Below are 8350 nucleotides of genomic sequence, written 5' to 3' on the forward strand. Positions count from 1 at the left end.
TGTTGAAGACTTTGTTCAGAGATTTGCAGACAATATGAAGGTCGCTGGAGGGTGAGTTAGATTTGTGGTGGTGATAGGCCACAGAATTACAAATATAGCTTAGGAGAGTGGACAAAAAATGGCAGATGCATTACAGTTTTGGTTAGTATGTGGTCATGCCCTTTGGTAGAAAAAAAGGAAATGTTTGTTTCCTAACTGGAGAGAAAATTGAAAATCAATCAATCAATCAATCAATCAATCAATCAATAGATGGATGGATGGATGGATGGACGGATGGATGAATAAATAAATTAATATATGAAGCGCAAAGGTTCTTGGGAGCCCTTGCGCAGGTTTTTCCAATCGATAGTTCACGGGTGCAAGTCGATGGATAATAAGGCAAATGCAATAGATGTAATTTTGAAATTATATGAAGCTCTAGTGAGACCTCACTAGTAATACTCTGCGCAGTTTTGAACCACTTATCTCAGAATGGATCTGCTGAAAATGGAGTGGGTCAAAGGAGGTTCACTAGAAGGTATTTTCATAAGAAGAGCGTTTGATGGCTCCGGGTTGTGTTCACCAGAATTCTGAAGAATGAGGGTTGACCTAATCGAAACCCATCGGATGATGAAAGGTTTTGACAGAGTGGATATGCAGAGCATGTTTCCCATGTTGTTCGAGTCTGAGACCAAAGGATACTGCTTGAGAATATAGGACAATACAGTTGTGTCATTGTTGATTATCAGCGAGGAGTAGATTTTTTGTTCATTCTAACTGTGGTCCTCAAAGAGGAAGTCAATAATCCAGTTTCAGAGGGAGGAACAGAGACCCAGGTTATTGATCTTGTTTATTAGTTCTGCGTTTTCAGTGCAAAATAAATCCATTATCAAGGTACGTATATGTTCCCAAAAACGACGCTGAAATTCGCATATTTAGTAAATTGCTTTTCACTTCGTTTTGTAGGATTTCCCTTCAATAGAATTGAAGTTTCCATACTAAGCTGTGATATAGCTTGTTAATATACTTTCTAACTTTCTTTCGAAGTTTGCTAAATACCATACCGAATCTTCGAAATCACCTAAGTAACTCGGGACTCTGCTGCAGTTTCACTGTAATTGCAGTTATGTGTTGCACCTACGACAGGTTCGCCGAAATTAGAACAGGAGGTAATTGAAATTGCTGACCTTCTCCGCATCTGCTGCTCCGTTCAGGCCTGACTCATGGACTGGTGGTTTCCTCCTCCTGAACTCAATACCTACTATTTGTCATGCTGATTTGAGAAGGAGGTTGGTGCTGTGGCATCACTCCTCCTGATTTTTAATATCCATTCACAATGCAGTTGTGTCACCAACTTTGATTCGGCTTTCGTCAGTGGTGTGGTCAGCAAATTTGAGTATGGCAGAGGTGTCGTTTAAAGCGAATCACCAGTGCTGACGGAGATTTTAGGGTAGACCGTGTTGTCATTCAGAACATATTGCCGGGGTCTGCAGTGCAGGATACAATTGTATAAATAGTTATTGGGGTACCGACTTCAACTTTCTGATCAGTTGTAAGGGGATGGTGGCATTTTATGCTGAGCTGCAGTGAGGAAGCAACCCTGTAATGTGTGTATCTTTGCTGTCCAGATGTCCCTGGATAGTATGAAGAGCCAATGAAATGATATCTTTAGTGGAACTATTGCTCTGGTAGGCAAATTTGAGATGCCATGGTCCCTTCTGTCAATTCCCCACGTAGCTATTTACCTCCGGAATTGGGCCTCAGTCCCCTCGTTTAACTTCCAATCATTCCCAGGTTTCACTAACAACACACTCCTACTGTCCATCAGAAAATGCAGGATAAAGACAACGAAAGCGCTTGCAATTCGTTGGTCGACTCCGGTGTGACCTCGTTTTGCTGTTCATAGGACTGACAGTTCTAAGCCTAACATCGCTCCTGGATTCTCTCCAAGCCCTGGACTCCGGGTAAAGACTCTCTTGGATACTGAATTCACGCTCGCTACGTCAATAACGCCTCCCAAATCTGCCTCTGCGCCCGTGTTCTGCACTTGGTTTCGTCCACCGCCACGCCTGTGTAACACGGACTTGTCTCCTCTGAGGCAGAGGTTGATATGTTCCATTAACAAATTCTCAAAACACTTCCTCATTGTTGTTGCCATTGTAACTGACCGATAGATCTTCAGGCAGATCATCAGGTTCTCATAAGAAATCGGTATGTGAAGTTTACTTGTGGCTCTATCAGACTGCAGAAGCAAGATGCTGACGATCCCCCTGAGCACGCCAGGCAGTTGATCAGCTCAGGTCTGAACTACTTGGCCAGATATCCCTTCTAGTCCGGATGCTTTTGGTGACTTTGCCCTCATGAATGCTAATTGCATGTCAGCCTCTCAGACTCAAATCACAGAATTAAGGGGGGTTTCGGGAATTCTTGATGTCTCGTCCAGATTTTGACAGTCAAAGCGGGCATAAAATGGATTGAGACCATCTGGAAGCGAAGCTTTTTGTCCCCTACGTCGCTTGATTTTACTTTGTTCAAACCTTGCCTAACTTGTCAAGCTTCCTTCATGGATTTCAGCAAGGCATTTAGAAAGGTACACTAAGCAAGGCTTAATGAGAAAATAAGGAGACAGGAAATCCAAGGGGACATTGCTTTGTGGATTCAGAACTGGCTTGCCCACAGAAGGCAAAGACCGGCTGTGGACGAGACCTATTCTGCATGGAGGTCGGTGACCAGTGGTGTGGCCGAAGGAACTGTTCTTGGACCTATACTCTTCGTGATTTTTATAAATGCTCTGGGGAGGAAGTGGAGAGATGGGTTAATAGTTTGCTGATGGCACAAAGGTTGGGAGTGTTGTAGATAGTGTGGAGGGCTGTCAGAGGGCACAGCCCGACACTGATAGGATGCAAAATTGGGCTGAGGATTGGCAGATGGGGTTCAATCTAGATAAATATGAGATGGTTCATTTCGGTACGTAGATCAAATACAATAGCAGGATATAGTATTAATGGTAAGACTCTTGGCAGGGCAGAGGATTGCAGGGATCTTCGGGTCCATATCCATTCAACAATCAAGCTGCTGGACAGTTTGACTCTGTGGTTAAGTAAGATTACGGTGCATTTGGCGTTCATAAATCGTGGGACTGAGTTTAGGAGCCGGCAGGTAATGTTGCATCTACATAGGAAGCTGGTCATACCCCACTTGGAGGACATTTCTCAGCTCTGGTCGCCTCGCTACAGGAAGGATGTGAAAGCCATAGATGTTGCCTGGATTGGGGAGCATCCCTTATGAGAACAGGTTGACTGTTCTCGGTCTTTTTCCGTTGAAGAGCCGAAGGATGAGTGGTCACATGATTGAGGTGTATAAGATTATGAGAGGCTTTTTTTCCCAGAACTGAAATGGCTAGCACGGGAGGGCACACTTTTAAGGGACTTCTAAGTCGGTAAGAGGAGATGACATGTGTATTTCTTTTTAACGGAGAGAGTGCTGAGTGTGTGGAATGGGCTGCCGGTGACGGTGGTAGAGGAGGATACGTTAGCGTCTTTCAACAGACTACTGGACAGGTACATGGAGCTCAGAGAATTAGAGAGCTATAGGTAGCCCTAGGTAATTTCTAGGGCACTGCTTTGTGGGCCGAAGAGGCTGCATTATGCCCTAGCTTTTCGATGTTTCTGTGATTCGTGCTTAATATCCTGCTCACCGGTCTTGTTTTCCTCTTATCTGGCCCTCGCCAAATTGCGAATCTCATCTTTCATCTAATGTTTCGTTTTGCGAAAGATTCTGTGTGATCTTGTACGTCCACACTGGTCTATAATTAATTATATGAAGTATGTAAGAACCATGGTGTTATCATTCAGATCCACAGATAAGTTCCTGAACTCAGCTCAGTCCTCCGAAGAGAAGCATCCCGTAGCCGTCGCTCCTGCCTCCCTCGACGTCCCCTTTGCTGTCCAATTAGATAGCGCTTATCTACTTGTCTGAAAGTAGGAGAAGGGCGACCACTAAATCAGATTTACCGAAATCCGGTCTGGTCATGGAAAGATATTTTCCACAGTTATATATGCGAATATACAAGCTACACGTACGACACATTAGGAATTGCTCAGGTAGATCGCAGGAAGATTCTGGCAGCAGACCGCAGATGAGTAAAGGCTGAAATTTCTGGGCAGTATAGGTAGGATAGATATGTCCCTCAAATGAAGAAATACTCAAATGGCAGGGGTAGGCAACTGTGCCTGACTAAAGAAGTGATGGACTGCGTAAAATCCAAGAAAGTGATATATGATGTAGCAAGATTGAGTCAGAAATTGGATGATTGGGAAGATCTTAAATTCCAACAATAGGCATCCAACAAAAGCTCTAACGGAAACATGAAATATGAGAGTAGACTAGACAATAATATAAAAAAGGATACCGAAAGTTGCTGTTTTCTTTCAGTTGTCTGAAGAGGGAAAGGGAGATGAACACTTGTATTGGACCACGGGAAAATGACGCCGATGAGGTAGGAATTTGAGACAAAAAATGGCAGATGAGTTTAATCTGTATTTTGCATCTGGAGTGTACTATGAAGGCACCAGGACTGTACTAGCAACCAGTGGGTGTCAGGTCGCAGGAGAGAGTGATATTTCAAAGGAACAATACTTGGCAAACTCAAAGGTCTGAAAGTAGATGTCAACTGACGAAATGGACTAAATCCCGGAATTCTGAGAGAGTTTACAGAAGAGATAACAGATGCATTGGTCGTGACCTTACAAGAATCAGTTCATTCTGGCATGGTTTTGGAGGACGGGATGATTGTAAATATCACTCTAAGAAAGAAGGATGGGAAAGGAGAGAGAATTATAGTCCAGTTTACCGATCCACAGTGGTTTGGAAAGTGTTGGATTCTATTACATATGATGATGTTCCAAGGTATTTGGAGAATAATGATAACATAAGCCAATGTTAGTATGTTTTCTGCTGAGGGAAATCTTGTTAGATTTCTTCGAAGAAGTAATAAGCAGAGTAGACAAAGGTGAGGCAGTGGATGTCATTTACCTGGACTTTCGACGTCGTTTAATAAGGTGCCACACATAAGGTTGCTTAACAAGATTAAATCCTATGGCGTTTAGGAAAGGATCGGAGATGGATAACGGAATGGCTGATAGGCAAGAAGCATGGAGTGGGAATGAAAGCGGCCCTTTCTGCTTAGTTGCCAGTGACACACGGTGCTCCTCAGGGGTCAGTATTGGGACCGCTGCTTTTCACATTGCTTTCAGTGATTCAGACTATGAATTTGATGGTCAAAGCTTGCTGATATTACGAAGAAATGTGTAGTGGTAGGTAGTGCTGAGAGTGTAAAGTGCTGGCAGCAGGAGTTAGGCAAATGCGAAGAATGGGCAGAAATAATAGCAGATGGATTACAATGTAGAGAAATGTATGATAACACATTTCGATAAAAAGCAGCAATATGCGTACAATTATCTAACTGGGGAGAACTTGCAAACATTAGAGGTGCAGAGGGACATAAGAATATACGTGAAAGTCTACCAGAAATTAATTTAAAGGTTCAGTCTTTGGAAGCAAAAGACCAATGTATTGTTGACATTTCTCTCGTGGAATAGATTATAAAAGCAAGGAGATAATATTGTACCTTTATAAGACACTTGGAGTATCCTCAGCAGTTTTAGCCCTATCTCTCTGAAAGGGTGTGCTCTTATTGCAGAGAGTGCGGAGGAGATTGACGATGATGATTCCGGGAAGGAAGGTGTTAACATAAGAGGTGTGTCCGGCAGGTGGATCTATACTCACAGGTATTTCATTGAAATTTACTGAATGTTGACGGGACAAGATAGGGTGGGTGTGGAGAGGGTGCTTTCTATGGTGTGGGTATCCAGAAGTAGATGACGCAGCCTCATCTTTGAGGTGCGCCCGTTTAAAAGAAGGGTACAGAGGAATATGTTCAGCCATCTAGAAGTAAATATTTGTAATGATATGCCACAGACGTCGGTGGAGGCCAAGTCGGTACGGAGAGTTAGGGTGGAAGCTCATCGTTACTTGATCAGACAGAATATCAAACGATATGGTCAGAAGGCAGGTGCATGTTTTAGATTGGAATCGGAGGTGAACCTTGCGTAGCAGATTTGATGGCCTGAATAGCCTAATTATGTTCCTGTGTCTTTTTTAATGCGATAGCATCAAATTTGCTCACAACCTGCTGCAACTTTCAGGCTTAACCTATCAAAACTCAATGTGCAGCAAAATATCACTGATGGAACAAATGATGCATTCAAAAGTCAGTGTAGTGACGGCGACAAGTTATAAGTGAGTTAAACAGGAAGAAATCTATCGATCACACTACATGAAAATCAGCTAGAAGGTAAGACACACTTTCGCTAGATTCAACCCATGAAGACGTAAAGGACAGCATTTCTGTTACAATGGTGTTGAACGATGAAATGCAATCGCCAAACGTCAGCTGACCTGGGTATTGCTACCACTTGATGTGCGGACCTCGGTAAGTCTGATGCAATTTGCATACTGAGTGACGTCGCTTGTGATTGAACTATGTCACATCTCCAGTCAGGTTGATATTAAAAAGGGTTCTCAATTTAATTGTACAATTGGCAGATTGCGTCCTGCATTGCCAATGGGTAGCATATATCTGGGCATGGAGAATATCAGTAATACAACTGCATTTGTCACACAAGCTGCACTGAGCTACAAGCCAGTTAAGAGTCTATGCATTGTAGCGATGTATTTCGTCTCCTCTTTCTGTCACTCCCACGCCCTGTCTACCGCAATGAAATAAAATTGATTTTGCAAGGACGTATCGTTTAGGTAGCTGAGTGCGTAAAAAAGACAATACCTGCATTTATCATGATATTTATAACGGATTGTCCTATTAAAGTGTCATTCGTTCATAGTTCATTTTCCCTTTGTATACCAATTGATATTCATCACATTTATGCCTAGGGCAAGTATCACTTTTATATAAAAGAATAGCACTGAATGCACCAGTATACAAACAACCAATTTCATTCCATACATTGACACAATTAATGTTGGTTCATAATGAATATCACAAAATTGATCTCTTTCATACACTCCTGGTGACAATCTGACGCTCAAAATAATAATAATTCCATGAAAATTGTTATTAGTGCATGGACAAAAATATCACCAAATTACTCCATTAAAAGTTGTAGCGAAAAATATTAGAAGTAAAAGACAATTACTTCCGTCGTACTTAAATGTTTATTTGAGTCCTTATCTCTAATGGTTCCGATCAGAAATAATGTCAGACGTCAGTACCATCGCTTTGTTTTGCACTTTCCTGCAAATTTCTTCTTTCAAATTCCCCCTCCAGAATCTCTTCCTTGCGCAACTGAATGCTCAATTTCCATTTTTTGGAACATAGACCAAAGAACATAGATGTGCCCAGCGTGTAACCCACTCTATAAACTGCATATAAGTGCCCTAACACATAGCACTCTACTTTTCTAAACTCAAAGTATCTATTTAAGTCTCTTCAAAGACCCTATTGTATCCGCTTCCAACACTGACAGTGCATTTCATGCACCCACCACACTTTGTAAATACATCCCCTCTATATCTACTTCCAAGAACATTAAAACAATGCCCCGTTATAGTACCATATCACTCCTATGAAATGACCAAAGTACAATTCCTATAATCCTTGTATGCACCTCTATCAGGTAGAGTCATAGAACCGTAGGACCATAGAACAGTACGGCACAGTACAGGCCCTTCAGCCTTCCATGTTATGCTGACCCATATAATCTATAAAAAAGCACTAAACCCACACTAACCCATAACCCTCCATTTTTCTTTCTTCCATGTGCCTGTCCAAGAGGCTCTTAAATACCCCTAATGTTTTAGCCTCCACCACCATCCCTAGCAAGTCATTCCAGGCATTCACAACCCTCTGTGTAAAAAAACTTACCCCTGATGTCCCAACTAAACTTCCCTCTCTTAATTTTGTACCTCTGCCCACTGGCATTTGCTAGTTCTGCCCTGGGAAACAGGTGCAGAGTATCCACCCTATCTATGCCTCTCAAAATCTTGTACACCTCTTTCAAGTCCCCTCTGATTCTACGCTCCAAAGACAAAAGTCCTAGCTCTGCTAATCTTGTTTCATGTGAGTTGTTCTCCAATCCAGACAACATCCTGGTAATCTCCTCTGCACACTCTCCATAGCTTCCACATCCTTCCTATAATGAGGTGACTAGAATTGAACACAATACTCTAAGTGTGGTCTCACCAGAGATTTGTAGAATTGCAAAATGACCTCTCTACTCTTGAACTCAATCCCCCTGTTAATGAAACCTAGCAACCCATAGGCATTCTTAACTGCCCTACCAAACTGTGCAGT

The sequence above is a fragment of the Hemitrygon akajei genome, unplaced genomic scaffold, assembly GCF_048418815.1.
Source record: "Hemitrygon akajei unplaced genomic scaffold, sHemAka1.3 Scf000146, whole genome shotgun sequence".
Classification (NCBI taxonomy): domain Eukaryota; kingdom Metazoa; phylum Chordata; class Chondrichthyes; order Myliobatiformes; family Dasyatidae; genus Hemitrygon; species Hemitrygon akajei.